The 18,131-nt window shown below is 46.0% G+C and overlaps 1 protein-coding gene across 8 annotated transcripts in view; it reads left to right on the plus strand.

The window, feature by feature from the left end:
* The window catches only part of ZHX2 (zinc fingers and homeoboxes 2), a 74,337-nt gene that overhangs the window by 23,928 nt on the left and 32,278 nt on the right, over window positions 1-18,131 (plus strand). For 2 of the 8 annotated variants that reach the window (XM_036404878.1, XM_054514901.1), the window contains exon 2: window positions 7,751-7,808. The gene's annotated coding sequence lies outside the window, so the exon portion shown is untranslated. Of the gene's footprint in view, window positions 1-7,596; window positions 7,817-18,131 lie in introns of those variants that run through there. The other 6 variants (XM_036404838.1, XM_036404846.1, XM_036404870.1 and 3 more) reach the window with 5 other exon arrangements.

The following is an 18,131-nucleotide window of genomic DNA, read 5'->3' on the forward strand; positions in this document are numbered from 1 at the left end:
AAATTAATGTTCAATACAGACATCAGAGCAGTGAAGGTGATAAATTGATAGGATAAATTTGTGGGACAGCAAGACTGACAGGCTGTAGGAGACTTTCATTCTATCCCTTTGTATTCTTGGCCTTAAAAGTTAAAGTCTAGCTGGAGGGGAAGGATGGGCCCAGAGTTACTGATTCTTAACAGAATAAGCAGACACATTGCCCAGGCTGTGTTGCCTATCCCCAGGATAGGGAGAAAAGGCAACAAAAGCAGCTGCTTTGTGGAGATTTCCACAATCCTTCCCAGTCCTTGGGATCAGTCACTTTTTTTAATGTGTCAGTGGATGCAGACTTTTCCCTTGTGGCTTTATTTACTGGAGCATGGGGATACTGAAGAGACAGGGCTGGGGCTGGGCAGCTGGGAGAAGTGCAGCAGGCAGGAACATGCCCTGCGAGATGCTCCCATCAAACAGGACCTCCAGGAGTTTGCAGTGAGGAGAGCAGCTGAAGCTCAGGACCTAGCAGGAACCTCTATTCCTAGAAGGAATATATGGGACCCTGGGCAACCTTTCCTATGGTCTGTTTGTGGCTCTGTGATTACTTGTAGCTGACCCAGGTACCTCTCACTGAACTTTCCAGGCAGAGGGACATGGATGCTCTTACTGAGAAGAAGATACTCAATAACACCTAACAGTGCTGGTCTTCATGAGTAAATGAAGCACAAACACAATTATTTGAGAGGAGCAAAGTGATATTTTGCTTTATGTTTATATCCTGTGCTCATTTAGTTTCTTGCACCACTTTTGCACCAATGAGTGCTATGTTTGGCAGGAATTTGCAAATACATCGGTGCTTTACAGCCAAAAGTAGGAATGGTCTAAACAGCTGGAAAAAGGGAAACCCCTTCCTCTTGCATTTATTTTTATGGCAACAAAATCTAGTCACTGTCTGGTCTTGATCAGTCTTGGTTTTTCCCCTTTTTTTTTTCTTTTCAGCTTGAGGGTTGAGGGAAACAAAAGAGGGAATGAATAAAGAGCAAGGGAAAAGACTGATTGCTGCTGGGCTCTGTCATGTGGTGAGGAAATCAGGCTGAAACTGGAGAGACCAGGCCAGACCTAACAGTCATACTGGGAGGCCTTGAATTGTGTCACTCTGACAGTGGATCTGAGCAGTGACAATAGCTGGTGATGTTTCTGGCTGCAGTCTAGCATTAGCCATATGTGAAGTTGTGCTGATGTTTTGCTGCTCACAACGCTTTCCCCACCTGCCTGCTCTTCCAGGCAGCCTCAGATGATGACCCCTGTCTTTCCCAAAGTGGCACATCCATTTAGATCATGGGAACTGATGTGGGGTAGCATGTTTTTCTGTTGTGTTCGCTTCAGTTCTCTCTTTGGTTTTTCCTGCTCTGAACACTGCTGTTGTTATGAGCTTGGGTATTTGGTGGGTAGTGGAAGGAGTCTGTGATTTTTGGCTCTGTCCCCAGGGTACAACTTACACCATGTATCTCCATCAAATGGAAATATCTCCATGTATGGCACCTGGATGGATCTGAACACAGGGACTGCAACATTGCAGGCATGGGGAAGAGTGGCTGGAAGGTTGCCCAGAGGAAAAGGACCTGGGGGTGCAGGCTGACAGTGGCTGAACATGAGCCAGTGTGTTCCCAGGTGGCCAAAAAGGCCAATGGCATCCTGGCCTGGATCAGATAGTGTGGCCAGCAGGACCAGGACAGGGATTGTCCCCCTGTACTCAGCACTGGTGAGGCCACACCTCGAGTGCTGTGTCCAGTTCTGAGCCCCTCAGCTTGAAGAAAGACATTGAGGGTGCTGGAGATTGTCCGGAGAAGGACAGTGGAGCTGGGGAAGGGGCTGGAGCCCAAGTCAGGTGAGGAGCAGCTGAGGAGCTGGGGGTGTTTAGCCTGGAGAAAGGAGGCTCAGGGAGACCTTGTCACTGCCTACAACTCCCTGAAAGGAGGCTGCAGCCAGCTGGGGTTGGTCTCTTCTCCTGGGTAACAGTGACAGGATGAGAGGAAGTGGCCGCAAGCTGCACTTGAGGGGAGATTTAGATTGGATATTAAAAAACAGTTTTTCACAGAAAGGATGGTCAGGCACTGAAAGAGGCTGTCCAGGGAAGTCACCATGCCTGGAGGTATTTAAAAGACATGTAGATGGGTACTTAGGGACGTGGTTTAGTGGTTGACTTGGCATAAAGGTTCTTTCCAACATAAACGATTCTGTGACTATATAAGGGGACATCCCATGGTGTTGAAAATTAAGTAGCAGGTTAACAGTCCACAGCTTGGTTGTTTAAAAATAAAAAGTTATTGCTGTACATATGTTGGGCAGAAAAAGTGTCCAACAACAGTCCAGCAACCACTGTGTTGGAAAACAGTTCTCAGTCATGGCCCTGGCAGAGGAGGGGTCTGACAACTGATTTCCAACATTCCAACACCTTCATTACTATGGGCATGCAGGTAACTAACCAGGGGGTGACAGTCTGAAATGCAAGGGTTAAGAGGAATAATGTGAAATAGTTTAGCCTTACTAAAAGCCAAATAAACCAATAATGAACTTTTTCATAGCCAGAACCCTACAGGACATCACTTTCTCTCTCTGGCTGAATTTTCTTATGCAATCAAACATTCTTCTCCTTGCTCTAAACCCCTTGCTGCCAATTTAAAATAGTATGAGACTGAAATTTCTCACCCTTCAAGAAAACACTTTGATTTGTTGAAGGAAGTTAGGAACAGTTAAGGAGATAGGAAAGAAAGCCCTTCTTTCTTTCTACCTTTCTCTGTGCTGACATCTGCAACTGGGGGATGTGTTTTAAAGCAAATATAATCAGCTTTGAGCAGTGCTTTCCCATTCTCTTTCATTCTGGTTCAGGGCCTGGTTCCCCATGAACCAGACTTAGCATTGGAAAGGGAGTTGCAGAAAGGCTGTAGGAGCTCGGGAGGAAGTGTGTGGTCACCTGCCTATGCTGGGGCTGTGGGGTTAATGTTGTTGTTCATGTGCAAATTTTTCAAGAGGGCACTGAGATGAGAAGTGGCAGGATGACTGTCTGTCTGTCCATTCAGTGCCAGGGAAGCCAGGCCAGGACCCTTGCCAGCCCCTGTCTCACCTTGTAGCAAGGCCAGCTGCAGCTGGTGCCAGCAGGCACAGCGCTTCCCACCAGCTTCAGCAGAACTGTGCATGGCACAGCCTGGCCCCGAGCAGCCTGGATCCCAGGGACTGGGCATTCCCCTGGGGTGGCAGTCAGGCAAAGGTGGCCTCCGTGGCTGCCCAGGCTGCCTGGCTCAGCCATCTGCTTCTCCCTAGAGGAATGTGAGATCACTTTCAACCTGGCAGAGAAGAACATGTTTTCTGAAATCTACTAAATCTCTCAGAGAGAGGGGAGGAATAGTTTTTGGGACAGTGCTGCACAGTGAAAATGTGCCTAAAACTATGAAATTTTCCTTTTTTTTTTTTTTTTAAGACAGCTAATTTGGTTTTTGATCTTATTTACTCTTTATTTTGCTGTTGCTTTCTCTTTGTTTATTTTTATGCTTTGTAATCTTTTCAAAAGCAGCTAGTAATATCAGAAGGCATTACAAAGAGGGGTTTGATCTGTTCCTGTAGCTTATAGAAATTCACCTGGAGGAACCTAAGGCTGGAGAGCTGCAGCATGGTGCAGCCTTGGATTGACTAACTGGGACAGCTTCTGCTCACAGATCCCTGAAAATTGTGCAGCGTGGATAAGGACTTTGTGTGAGTGGTCATCACACCAATGAGGTGGAGAAGATGACTCCTGGGAGGGGCCTCCTGCTCTGTGTTTTCCAGGTCAGCTCTGGTGGTTTTCCAGGGAAGCTCAGGGGCTGCCAGCAGCAGCTGCTGTGGGGTGGAAATACCCCTCTCTTCTTAAACTTTATTCAAAAGGCTGGAGAAGGACAGCTGAGTGCAAAGTGGGACAGGAACAAGACCTCTGGGGATGGAGTGCTGTGGGAGATACCTGTGGTTTGTCCAAGCATCACTGTCTGCACTGTGTGTGCACTTACTCAGAGACCTCAGAGCACTTTGGGGGTTTTTAGTGGTTTTTTCACTGCATATTTAAGGTTTTGATGTAGACTTTTAGTTGTATTTTGTCTGTTGTAGGGATGGGGCAGGGATGGGTTTAGTTTAGTAGCTTTAGGAAAAGGTGTTGAAGGCAAGGAGGCTCATGAGCATGTTAGTCCATGGTGCTGCACTCTGCCAGGTTTGGTGAATGCTTAACAAGGACTGAACCAGCAGTCAGGAGCTGTTGGGGCTCTTGGGATCTGCTGGGATAACTGTGATTTTCAGTGTGTGGAGAGAGATGACTTTCAAGAACATTTGTATCTGCTAATCATGCTGTAATAACAGTCTGCAGTCGAGAGGCTGCAAACCCCCCATTTCCAGCACAGCTGTGCATGCTTAATTCCATAGCAGCATTGCTAGTCTGCTGTTAGGAGTAATTCACATTGCTAAGGTGGTAATTTTGATCATGGTGTTTTTTAGGGAAATAGAGGTGTAAGCTACACTGAAAAGTTAATAAATGCCTAGTATGATACAAACACCAGGGAGTGAGGAGCAGGGACGTGGTGGGTGGCTGCCAGTGCCCCACCCTGCATCCTGGGAATGCATCCTTGCTGTATTCCTGCCTTGCTGAGCCAGCAGCAAAGGAAAGCAGCATCCTGGGCACTTAGCTTAGTGAAGGAGGTTTTTCCTGACCTATTGCCTGTACCACCAGTTTGGGGCTTTGGGGCAGTCAGGGCATTTGATGGATCAGCAGTGCTGTGGGGGGAACACCTGAGCTGCTGGAGCTGTGGAGAGTTGGCACGACCTGTTCCATGGGGATGCTTTGGGCTGACCCCAGGATTTAAACCACCCAATTGCATCTTCAGGAACAGAAACCGAGAGGAATGTGGGGTTTATTTTCCTTCATCTCAAGAACAGCTTGGGAAAGCAGGTGCTTTCAGGGCTTCCAATTCAGTTTCTCTCTGTAAAATACGCTTTTGCAAAATTGATAGTTTCTGTAGGTTGAGAGAGTCTCAAAGGAACTTTTCTGTCAAGCATCTAAAAAGTACCATTATTTCTCTTCCCTAACAGCAGCTCAAGATTTGCCTTTTAGCTCTCTGAAGATATCTCGACAATCTCTTTCTTTTGTAAAAAAACTCCATGGTGAATAAAGCAAAATAATCCCATTTTCAGGCAGTTTGTGCTGTAGTGTTTGGGTTGCAGAAACCATGTGGAGTGCTGCTGTTTATAAAGTATGTAAAAGCTGTTTTGTTTATTTTCTTTTGTTTTGCCATGAGATGTTTTTTTGGAAAGAGTCTAGAATGATGAAGCAGCTGGTGGCTGAGTCTCCTGCTCAGTGTGCAGAGAATGAAGATTGGCTGGGATAGCTGGAGTTACTCACTGCATGCTGTGGGCCACGTAAACACCCAAAGAGGCAATTCCTGTCAACCAGGAGTGTGTGTGGTAACAAAGCACCATTGACTGTTCTGTACATGTACTCACCATGACAGCACATGGGAGCCAGCAGATACAGATCTCCCCAGCTCTTGTCCATTGCTCTGTGGGTGTTGGTGTGGCACAGCTCACGTGGGTGAAATGGTGATGGCTGTATGAATGCCTCCTGTGCAGAGGGGAGGTCTGGTCTGAATTTGCCTGATCCCAGCATTGTGATGCATTCCAGCAAAGTGGTGTTTTCATGGCAAGGAAAGCTGCTTCTCCTGCCTTGTGCTGCCTTGGAGTAAGCATGTCCCCAAGGCAGGCTGCTCAAGAGCTGCCCACAGCAGGGATGCTCAAGACAAGCAAACTCAGGCAAGAGTTTTCAATAGTAATTACCTACCTGTTGAAAAAGTTGGTGTTTCTATATCAAACATGTTTGTGACTCCTTCATTTCACTGTTGCCTAACTCCAAACATTCAAAAGCAGTAGCAGATCTCCCAGAAGTGTGAAATAGTTAGATCTGAAATATGTATGTGTGTGTGTGTATATATATACACACACATATTACCAACTTGTTTCTGGGCTGTTATATTAAACCCAAATCATATTCTCATAGCCACGAGGGACAGAAACTTTTTGTATACTTTCTGAAGAGGATTGTGCAGGATGATTACAACAGCAAGGGATTGGATGAAGATTTCTTTCTGCTTTATGCTTCCAAAAGTGGAGAAGATCCTTGCAGAAGCTTCACCAGCTGGGTCTTTAGGAGAAGTACCAAAAATTGTGAGGGTCAATATACAGTCCCAACAAGCAACAGCACCATACACAGACATATTTATCTTACTTAACATTCTAGGCAGAGGTTTGAGATCGGGGAAGGACAGGGCTGTGTTGGACTGTAGGTGATTTCCTTGTTCTTTAGAAGTGTTTTATTCACAGGTTTGGATTTAGTTCTGTTGGGAAGCTGTAGGGTCACTTTTGTGTGTTGGACAGAGCACTGAAAAAGCAGAATTTCAGATAGCAGTTTTAGTAAAATACGACTGGACGAAACCCATTAAATACAGAAACATCTTCATCGTAAGCCTACCATGTGAGCATGGAGAATTTGACCCAAAAGAGGGAGGAAGAGCAGCAGAAGGTGGCCTGCTGGGTCCCAAAGTGTTGGAGGTATAAATAGCTGCACAAAATCTGCAGCTATCCCATGTGTTTTATTTCTCTTTTACAATTCAGTGAAACTAGCAGTTTTTGCCTTACTCCTAGATGGAGCGAAGCGGGAAGCAGTTTCCCTTTTATCTGTGAATAAACATGCAGCTTTTTCTAGCCTAAGCTCCTAAAATATGGTTATGGTTGTGTAATGGCTTCTGGCTTCCCAGCTCCTCCAGTAGCCAGCATGCTCTTTCAGGAAATCAAGTCATATCTTCCTTTGAAAAGATCCAAAAAAATACCAACCTAACCTGCTGGGAAGCAGCAAAAGACTCCAGGTGGTTTCTTTTGGGTTTGTCAGCCGACCTTCCTCGGGCCAGATAACAGGAGGCTGGAGTTTCAAACCCACATATTTCAGCTTGAGCTGAAAGTGCAGCTTGTGCTCACAGTCCTACTGAGGCAATCAATAAGCTTCTGCCTCTTTTCCTGGGGGGCTTGTGAGGTGGTTTTCTGTTTGTATTTCTTTTACTCAGAGCAGTCCCTTGGCTGTTTATTATCTCTTTAACCATTCTTGCAGACCTGCAGGCACTGTGTTTCTTAGGTGTGTGTACAGCCACTGCCAAAGGGGAATATTTTTCTATTCAGTTCTGCTCTTGCAGCTGCTGAAGCGAAACCTTCCTCTCCTGTTTTCTTAGGAGGAAAAAAAATAAAGCAAAAATGAGGAAAGCCTACTTTAGCTTTGGGAGACAGCAGGTGAGTCCCTTTAAGGAGGAGAAGGACGATTTTGATGGCATTTTGTAGAAGTTCCCAGTAGCCAAAGAGTTTGTTTGGAGCATGGCAGCTGCAGCAGATGTTTTGTGGGTATTTCCAGTGCAAACCACAGTGGTGGTATCTCAGGATATCAGTGTGAGCACTCTCCACTGTCTGCTTGGCCTAAGAAATGTGGATTTTTTTTCTCCTGACAGGCTCCCAAGGTTCATTATGTTACTGTAAAGGGGCTGGAGGACCAAATCTTTCAAATTGCTTGTCAGTGGTGGTCAGTGGAAAAGGGAATTGCTGGAATTCCTGCTGGCATTCCTGGTGCTGGTGAAAAAATTAAATTACCAGTTGTAAAGGAGAAGGGATGGCTGCTATTCTCTTTTCTTTTTCTCCCTGACTTACATGTTTTTTTCTACTTTTGTAGGTATCAGACGTACTGTTCATCTTCAGAGGGATTCCCAGGATGTAAGAAATCAAGTGCTGTGAGTGAGTAGGTTTTTCTTTCCATTTTCCTTTACATGAGAAATCCAAGCTTGCCCAAAGAGAAGGAGAATCTTCTCATTTTTTTTTCTTTTAAAGACATTTCAAGAAATGTTTACAGCAAGCAAATCCAGTCTTTTGGAACTAGTTGAGTGCCTTTGGCACCTCTTTGCAGCCCACAAAATAAAGTCAGCATTGCATTACCACATAGGCTGAATAATTATCTCACTACAGATATAAACCACATGAATGCATTTAATTCAGAATATGGTTAGCAGAATGGACCATTAGCACCATCTGAAGCTTGTTTGTTGTTTTCAAGCTTTACCAGCTATGGAAAGACAGAATCTTGCTGAAGAGTTGAGGCATTCCTTGGGAAGTAAGCTTGCATCATTTGCAATGAAAAAAGAGCACAGATTGGCTGTGATGTTGTTTTTGTGTGTATGGACAGCACCACAGCCTTGTCATCACAACAGGAAACTATCCAATATTTGGGTCTTCCCTGATGTGATAAAATAGCTTTGAAGGAAGTTTTATATCACAAGAGACACCTGCACACTTGCTTCAAAGCACCTTAGCCAGGAGCTTCTATATATATTTTAAAAAAAAACCAATTGAAAATGTATATTTGAAGAGCAGCTGCCCTACAACCTTTCCCTATGCATTGCTGGAGGGTGTGGGCTGGGATTTCCAGCAGCTGTGGCTACTCTGCAGCTCTCCAGGTGGGCCAGCCAGTGCTGTTCTAAAGGAACCTCAGGAAAGCCTGGTTGGAGCCTTTGGCTGTGTGCCTGGCACACTGTGGGCTCCTGAGGCAGCTGCTCTGAGGTTTGATAACAGGGCTGAAATTTGGATGCTGTTGTTCTGGACTTCTTTGCTTTCTGTAAGTAAATTTTATTAGTAGAGGGTAGAATAAGGATTTTTTTGGGGTTTTTTTTGAGGCTTTTATAATCAGCTCAACTCCTGTTTTTACCCTGTTCTGTGGTGATGGCAATCTGTGGTTACTTGGACATCAGCAGAGTTTTGTTTCTATTTTAATTTCAGTGGCTTAAGCCTGTTTTCTGTTACAACAACAAAAATCTATTTGGGCTAGAGCAGAATAAAACCCCAAATTGAAATCAGTTTGAAAAAGAAAGGGCCAGTTTTGTTAAAGGAGAAAAACTGAGTCCATCTCTGTTTGGTAAAGATGTGGTGAAAATTCCCTAATAAACACCTATCAAGCATTCAGAAACTGGTAAGCAAAAAAATTTAATCCTTCTTTCAGCCCTTTATCAAGGTTACTGGCAATGAGTGCAGTAACTGGAGAAAAAGGGATGTGAAATGATGACAGTGTTTTGTATTGATCTCCCTCAGTAAGGTCCACGGTTCATATTCTTTCTTTGAATCACAAATGTTTTCTTCTAACTCCTTGGTGTTTAGACTGCCACACAAGACCTGCTAATTGAGCTGTGGGGCTTATTTTTTGTGAGTCACTTACAAAGCATTGCACAGGGTGGGCTCTGGCCTCTGTTTCTTTACAGCTGTGTTGGCTTCATAGTGATGAATAGATACTAATTTAAGTGAAAAAAAAAATCAGCAGAAGTGTGCTTTGTAGATATCCAAAGTATCTCCACAGCTTAGAAAAGCCCTTTGCTCATCTCAGAACCAAAGCTCAATTGTTTTTCTGTTAGGTAGGCAGTGTTGAAATCTGGGAATCATTTTCTCAGTTCCTAATGAATCTTCATCCCAATGCACCCCTGTGGTGGTTGGTTCCACAAAGGGGTTGAGCATGGGGACCTGTTCCTCAGAGAAGGACTTGCTGGTGCCACATAGATGTTGTCTGTGTCATTAAATCAAAGTAAAACAGCAGTGCTGATACAGGCATGTAATCCACAGGTGCCTCTGATACATTATAGCTGTGTTAAGAGGATGAGAGATAAAGCCAAGAGTGGCCTCCTTGGAAGCTCCCCAGGCAGCTGGTGTAGGATCTCAGATGGCTGTGAAATTACTGCAGCAAGACCCAGTCACAGCTCAGCAGTGAAAGGAGACTGGAAGTTCCCATTTGCCTGTCTTCTCTTGTGGCTGCATGACAGGAGCTGGGGAGCATGAGGTGGCTGCAGTGGGACAGTGCTGACTGAGAAACTTCCCTCCTGCTCAGAAGCTCAGGAAAACCCAGGGCTAGAAGAATTTGGCTCTTCTGTGTCTGCTCTCTCTGTCCTCTTGCAGTATTGCCCTGCAAAATCTTTCAGTTGTTCTATGAGAGAACTGATGGAGAGAAGGAAAAAGAGGCTTTCTTGTCATTTCCCTTTCTCTGTTTGACTGCCAGCAGCTGGAGCTGAATCTTGCCAGTGGCTGCTCCCAGAGGTGCCTGTGTCCGGTGAGGGGTGGCAGTGTGGGTGTCAACAGGGGCTTGGGGTGGCTCTGACTGACATCCTTGCAGAGGGGCCTTGACCAAGAGATGTGTTATGAGCTGTTAGGTAAGGTTTGGGAAGCTCCTGACACTTCCAGTGTGCCTGGGGACAGTTAGGAGCAAGCTGTGAGTGGTGGTTGCTTCACCCATGAGGCTTTAATTCACCATCCCTTTGTAAGGCAGCATCTCTGTCCTGCTGTTTAAAAGCAATACCCACTTTATTATGGGTAGAATTCAGCTGATGAACTTTTGTTCTCTGCAGAGATGGCAGAGCCATCTCTTGGTGGGGAACCAAGCCCTGGGAGGATGCAGGGGAGGGTCCCTCCAGGCTGTAGGTGCTTGGGGAGAAGCATCCTCAGGTGGTTCTGTGGCTGCTCTCCCTCCCCAGGGTGGCCTGTGTCAGGACAGGTTGGTGAGATCCTGCAGATCACAGGATGCCCAGGGCAGGCTGCAGTGTTGGACTACAAAGGCACAGCAGGTCTGGTGGGGGAGCAGGAGGACAGAGAAAGTGTCCTTTGGGCAGTAGTAGCTTGGAAAAATTAACTCACTTAATGTCAAGGCTTCTGGATGTATGACTTCAAAAAAATATACTTGTTGCTGTAAACTGTTCTCTTATCAGATGAGATTTAGATGAATTTGGGGTTATTTTTGTTTCTTGGAGCTTGAGCAGTGAATTTTGAAGCATTTTCTGCAGATAAAATTACAACAGTGTGTTAGGGATGCCAGAACTGTGTACAGAAACTGCTTTGCCAAATGCAACAGTGGTGCTACCTCCTTGCTCTTACACGGGGCAAGAGATGGGGCTGTAGGTGTGGCAGCCCTGAAATTGTCACTTGTACTTGTCACCAGCAAAGCCACCTCTCCAGACAGTGCACTCCTCACAAAACCAACGCTCATTCTCCCACCAGTGCTTGATCAGGTGACTGTCTGGAAATTTTGGACAGATTGTTTTATTTTTTAAAAGGAGAGGAATACTGTTGTAACTGAAGGAGGAAGATGTGGAGGAGAAGTTGGTTGGAGAGCAGGAGAAATTTAGTCAGGGGAGATGAGGCTCAGCCAAAAGCCTCCGTTACAGCTCCAAGATGAGAAGGGGTGAGAGGATTTCATTCATGTAACTGCAAATCTGCAGTTCTATCACAGCCCAGGGCAGGTTTTCCCCAGAGCTGAGTGCTGCCTGGGCTTTGGTAAGGATGGGATTGCTTCTCCCTGGCTCTCCAGCAGCCCCAGTGTGGTGGTCCTTTGGGATCTTGCTCCATTCTTCTTATTTTTGATACTGTCTCTTCTTCCTTTTCTTTTCCATTAAGTATGATGTCACAAATGACATCAGTCCAATAACTGCTTGTGGTTGTCATAGCCACAGTCTGTGACACCCAAACAAAGCAGCAGGAAACCAAAGCTGGCATACAGATGCTGTAATATTCATTACATTCCTTTTGGCTAATAACTGCGTGGTTAGATATTTCTCTTCCATTGGAAAGAAAGGAGGAAGGGGGCTTAAAAGCAAAAAATTGAGTCACTGAGGAGGAGGAAAGTGGTTTCCAACTCCCATCTGACTAGTGTACCTGCACTTCTCCATCCCAGTACTCTTCCCCTGAGGTAATATTGCTCTGGCCTCAACTGCTCAACTCCCTTTGCAGTTGTTCCCATCCCTTCAGACCATGTGGTGATGCTCCTATGGACAAGGCACTGGGGGACACTGCCCTGCTCTAACACAAGCTGTGTCCTGGGGCAAAGCCTCCCAAAGGCTGGCAGCAAGGGCCAGCAGCAGCCAGGTCGGGCAGCTTTACCTGCTGGGTGGCTGAGGCTGCCATTGTTGTGCTGCATGGATAGAGAATAGAAGGGTTTTTTCATCTTTTGGGGGCATTAGATGTGAGGGGGGAGTGGTTGTTTGCTGTTCTTTGTTTTGTTTTGTTTCTTGAATCTGTGAAATAAGCTTTTCTGGTTGAGCAGCAGAGCTTGTTTGTCCCTGCAAGATTTAATCACCTCCTCAGTTTTGCACAGTTGGCCTAATAGTAGGAAGGTGCTTGCTACAAAAAATAATTCAAATAATGTTTAAAAACTTTAAATAAATTAGAGAAATAGATGTGGTATGAGCGCTGCATTTGCAAGACAAGCACTGGAGGTAGGTGGCTGGGGCTTGCTGGGAAGGAGCCACCTCAGCCCCTCACTGCTGCAGGCCCGTGGGGGCCACTGTCTGTGTGACCCTCACCAGAGCTTCCCCTTGCCCAGTGCCACCCCCTCTGTGCCCCACAGGGACATACTGACCCTAGGGACTCCAGCATGGCTTCCCCAGAATGTTTGGGCATGTGATTGCTGGGCTGAGCCCAGGGAACTCCCCAGGTCTGTGCTGGGAGCAGGCAGCAAACACAGAGCAGAGTCCAGCTCTGCATTCAGGCACTCGGTGCCGTGGCTCCTGCTGGTGCTTGCAGGGAGGTGCTCATTATATAATAGCTGCTGGTTGATTAATATGCTGTGAGTCAGAAGCACCAGGGTATTTTAGCTTTCTCTAGTTGCTATGGAAACGTTATTTTAACAAATAGCTTTTTAATATTTAATTAAAACAGCTTTTGGCAAGCTGGAGTAAGAACTATTACAGTTACTACTACAAAGGGTTAGCAGTGAAGTCTATTCCAGAGCCATGGGTTTTTTTGGTTGAGCCTGTGTCATGTGTCCCCCACCCTGATCTGTCAGCTTCAGAAAATTAAAAAATAAAAACACCCAAGTAAAAAATCACTAATTTATTGGTTGTGAGAGATGTATTCTTGTTCCTAAGACACAAAGCAAATGTAATGCAAATCTGCAGTTACTCTTCACAATTGAAGGTTGTCACTTCTTTCAATGTGCAGTGCCAAGGCAGCCCTGTAAGGACAAAGCAGTGTGATAGCATTTATTAATCACTGCTGTATCACTGGTGTTCCTTCTTCTACCTCTGCCTCCCCAATGAGCTCATTCCTGTTTTGTTTGCTTCGTGTTCCCTCTGTGTCAGGTTGGATGCTTTTCCTTGCCAGCTTGTGGAGGAGGCTGGTGCTGTGTCCGGATCAGGCTCTGGACAGATTCCTAGTCTTTTTTTAGGTGAGCTCCTCTGCTCCCTGATACCAAATGATTCTTCAGCGGAGACAAATGAACAGAGAACTCAGTCTCCAGAGAAAAATAAATATTTAACAGCTCTTTGTAAATAACCTTTATTTATAGAACAGTTGCAGGTTCTATCATACTTGGTAAATGAGGATGCTTTTTATGCAAGAATTCTGCCTTGAGGGACTCAGTGGATGCTTAATGTCGTCTGTGATATAATAATGAAATAAATCTGTTGCTCTCATGGGATTCCCTTCCAGCCCTATTTCCTGTGAAATAGGAATTAACTTCAGTATTGCACACTTTGTCTCTATTCACATCACATTCCTTAATGTTGTACTGAAACCTTATTTGGAAGGTAGCACCTTTATTTCCTGAGGGCAAGGGCAGGGTGTTGAGGGTTGTGACTTGTGCAGGTGGGTCTGAGGCTGTTTGTACCTCCATCATGTACCATATGTGGTGGCTGGCCCAGACCCAGGGATCCATGAGCTCAGCCTCTCACTCTGAGATTCTGGGATGCTGCTGTTACCCCATTTTATAAATGAGTGAAAGTAAACCTGGAGAGATGGATTAGGATGTGTTTCACCCCAGCTGCCTATAAGCTAAGGGTTTATTCTATAGTAGCTGTCTAACCACTTCCAGCATCAGTTGGAAGACTGCACCATTTGCAGAGATGTTTCACCCTGCTTTTGGACAGATGTTTGAGGCAGATCACAAGCATAGCCCTCAGAATTGTCTGTCTCTCCCATTTGACTCTGAGCCATAAACTAGATGGGGGAAAAGTGGACAGGGGGAATGCCACCCTGACCAAAGATGACCTGTACAATTTCTGTAGTGGTCCATAACAGTGTTCCAGGCTGCAGAAGGTCCTTGCTCGTCACACTGCTCTGGTCACACAGTGTCAGGTGGCCCTTCCAAAGCAGCACAGCAAATCTCTGCTACACATTGCTCACAGCTGGGCATCTGGGATTTAACAGCTCAGAAGGATATACAAAACCAGTCCCCAGGCATGTAAACTAAGGTGCTAAAGATTTGTCTAAACTGTTCCAGCAAGCCAGGAACAGAATTAAGGCTTTCCTTCCTGTTTACACTGGAGGTGTGTTGTCATGACCAAAACTAGAGTGATAATATTATTGCTGCAGTAATACAGCAAGTACTATGGGTGTGTTAGGTAGTTCTTTAAAAAATCCTTCTGAGTTGCATCCCATACTTCTTGCTAAGTTCTTGCATGTCTTTTTGAATCCCTCTGCTAACTGATGGCAACCTCATCTAATCCAAAGGTGATCCCAGGATATGGCAGGAGCTGTGATGGAGGCAGGGTCTCTGGTGGATGGTGACAGCCACAGAGCAGCACATGCTTGCAGCCACCTGTTTCAGCTGCTGCTTCCTGAGAGGTCTGGGAAGAAATCCTTTTTGTTTTCTACCACCAAGCACCTGACGCTGCAAAACCCAAATTTTCATGTTTTCATAGCAAGTGTGGGTCTCCATTGGGCTTGCAGTGGGATGGTGGGAGCTCCTGCCATGCTGGAGGGGCCGCATGGGTGGGGACAGGCAGTGGCTGTTGTGGGGGAAGCTGACAAGCAGATGGATGAAACTGGCATTACCAGGGGAGTGGAGGAGGTGAATACTGCTCTGTTAGCAGATGTGATCAGGCTGCCTCAGGGGGACAGGGGGACTGAGAGCTTTGAACCAAATGCCCTGACCAAAGGGAACTTGTGGAGCTGTTCCTTGGGAGGAGGTGGGAAGGGTTTGGTTGAAGGTGACTGGCAAGGGTAGAGGTCTGAGCAGTGATGCTTATAAATGTCAAAAGGCAGTGGGGTGAGTAGCTGAAATAGGAGTTGTTGCAAGAAGGTACAAAAATAACATTTCTACCTGAAATTTTCATCAAATGGCCCAATTTTGCAAAGGATACAGAGACAAGTGCTGCAGAATAGCAATCCTGCTTGGGCTACATGCTAAGAGAAATGGCCCCAGGTTATGTGTGGCTGATAGTGAAAATACTGACAGGGCAGCAGATGGGGGAGCCAGGAAGGTCAGGCCAGCTCTGCTGTCCCTGTCCCTGAGCAGAGGGGAGCTGTGGGCTGTTGGGGAGGGATGGCTCTGTCAGGAGTCTGTGTGGTGGAGCAGGACTGGTGCTGAGAGATTTGGGGGAGTCCTTGGTGGATAATGCTCTCAAGTGCTGGGATGGGTGGCAGGTCTGGAAAGCTGTTCCCCAGGAGGGGAAAAAAGTAGAAGGTGGGAGCCTGTATTTCTGTCTGGGTAGATGTGCAAAGAAGTTGGATTGGAAAAGCTGAAATGTGATTTATGAGGGGAAATAAATGCTCTACAGTGAACACAGACTGCTGTGAGAGAGTTTACCTGTCAGGTCCTCAGCTCAGCATCATCTACTCAGCCTCCCTGTATAGGTGCAATGTGCTATACAGATTTTCAATTTACAGTAATTTGGGACTTGCATGTAGTCTGGAGAGGTGTGACAGGCACTAAGGCATGTCTGACTTTCCCTCCCTTGAGGATAAAGGTGGATCCAAGGTGGCAGAAAGCCCTGTGTGGGAGCAGGGGGCACATCTTGCCCAAGTGAGTGCTCATAGATACTGCAGTAACAAGGACTCCACCAAAATGAAGCCCAAGGCTTGTGGGGTTTTTGTTTTGGGTTTGGTTTTTTTTTTTTTGTGATTTGGGATCCATGTACACACTTTGCATTGCAAGTCTGTGGTCTGTCACAAATCCCCATCTAACCAAGCCTGGGATCTTCTCCCCTCACTTGAACCCTCATCCCCTCCCCTTAAAGCTAAACCAGGCTTTGCTAGCTTTCCTCTTCACTGCTCCCAGTGGATTTCAAAGGTGCACTGCTGTTTCCATGTCTGCCTGATAAGCAAGAATATCAAGGGATAGAATAGAGTTCAGTGAATTGAAAGGAGAGAGATTGGAAGTGACAAAAATTGCAATGAACTTTCCTGGAGCTTTCCATCTCCACCTGTTCCAGACATTTCCTTCTTTTTGCTACCATCAGTAGTTTTTGGTAGTGTTGTTTTCTTAGTGGCTGCTCGCTCATGGAGATGTTTCTTGGAAATCAGGAGCCCAAGGTCTTGATAGCAGGAGCACTTGGACCTGTGAGTCTGCTGTGGTTTGGAGAATGTGCTCCTGTCTCCTAACACAGCAAATACAGTGGGGGTATCACATCACCAGCAGTTTCACAGAAACAACTGTGATGTTTATATGGGTAATTTGTGCTTAGTCCCAATTTCCCTGTTAGTGGCATCAGGCTGGAGCATCCCATAGGCACTGAGCACAGTGGTGGTCTCTGAGCTGACTCAGTTTTCATTGTCAGCATTAGTTATGACTCAGGTATAAACAATCTGGCACGTTTCCTGTCTGCATTCTCCAAGTACCCTCTTCCTTGCATGCCTCAAACCAGATATCTGTGTTTGCCACGCTCTGAAACCCAGCCAGGCTTGCAGCAGATGAATCAAACCCTGCTGAGCTTGGGGCAGCTGCATTTCAGATGCTGCTCTGAGTGTGTGTGGGGAAGGACAAGGGGGTGCAATGCTTGGAAAGAGCACCTGCTACAGGAGGAGACTCGACCTCTAGCTGGACAGGGAATGGCCTTGCATTTATTGTCTTTGTTATTAATATAGGATTAAAATGTGGTTTATGTTACTTACATTATGTATGTAATTTTATCTAGTAAGTGTGTATTAGCTATTATAGACTATGTGAATGCAAAGAGGAGCTGGTTGGGGTTTTTTTAGCTCTTCCATAAAGCATTCAGTAGATTCCCAACTTGATGTGACCTTGCTGTCCTGTTGAGGAAGTTTTCCTCTCTGACCATGCAGGATTTGCTTTGGCAGCTGCACTCACAGCACCGAAGCCCTTTCACCACAGGTGGTTCCAGTGGCAGAGGGGTGCCCCCCTTGCCTCCCCACACTCAGACAGTCACACCAGGCTTCCTTACCAGCTCAACCCAGGATTTCCCACAGCAGAGTCTCAGATGTCTGGATTCTTAAAATAATCATGGTGCAATAACAGAATAACAGCTTGAACTGGTGCCTCTGGAGGTGGGACATCAAACAAAGGAATCCTTGGGCTTTTACATCCCCACAATCTATGTGCATGAAAGTCTGGGCTCTTCCTGCTGAGTTTTTGGCTCCTGCACAGGGGTCCTCTGTGCCTTTTGTTGTGCAAAGGGTCACTGCCAGCTCTTGCCTCAGGCTCCCTCCACCCGGAGCTCAAATCTGTAGCTCCACTGAATGTATTCCTCAACATCTCCAGTGGTTTTACCTTCAGTAAAAAAGAGCCCTCTGAGTGGCCATGGACAGGCCATCCCTCTGATACTGGAGGAGTGCAGAGAAGAAGCAGCTTTCTTCTTTGATCTTGCTACTGCTGGAGTCAGTAGCAAAATTTCAGAGGACTTCAATGAGCCAGGATCAGCCCTCTAAAAATACTCCCAAAGCACTGGGGAAAGCACTTGTGAGTAGGTGAGAAGCAGCCCTTATGTGCCTATGGGGTGGAAGGGAGCACACCCTTATTAGTAAGTGTTGCTTCTTTATGAATGTTTCATAAAGAAAGAAATCTTTGCAGTGGTAGTGTAACATGTAGGGCTGTGGCAGCAGTAGGTTTTTATCCATTACTGTACAAATTCTGCCTGTTTTTTGTAAGAGAAGATCCAGAAGCACCTTCCTTTGCTGTGTGTGAAAATCTGAAGGGTGCATTTTGTGCATGTCATGAGGATCTCTGAGAATCTCTTTCCAGCTGAGTCTGGATGAGTAATGGTGTCATTTGGACAAACTCCTGATGCATACATTAGGCTCATGCTAGCCCTGACTGCCAGAGGTGGCAGTGAAATCAGAGGTACACCCTGTGTGTT

The sequence above is a fragment of the Molothrus ater genome, chromosome 1 (genome assembly GCF_012460135.2).
Source record: "Molothrus ater isolate BHLD 08-10-18 breed brown headed cowbird chromosome 1, BPBGC_Mater_1.1, whole genome shotgun sequence".
Lineage (NCBI taxonomy): Eukaryota > Metazoa > Chordata > Aves > Passeriformes > Icteridae > Molothrus > Molothrus ater.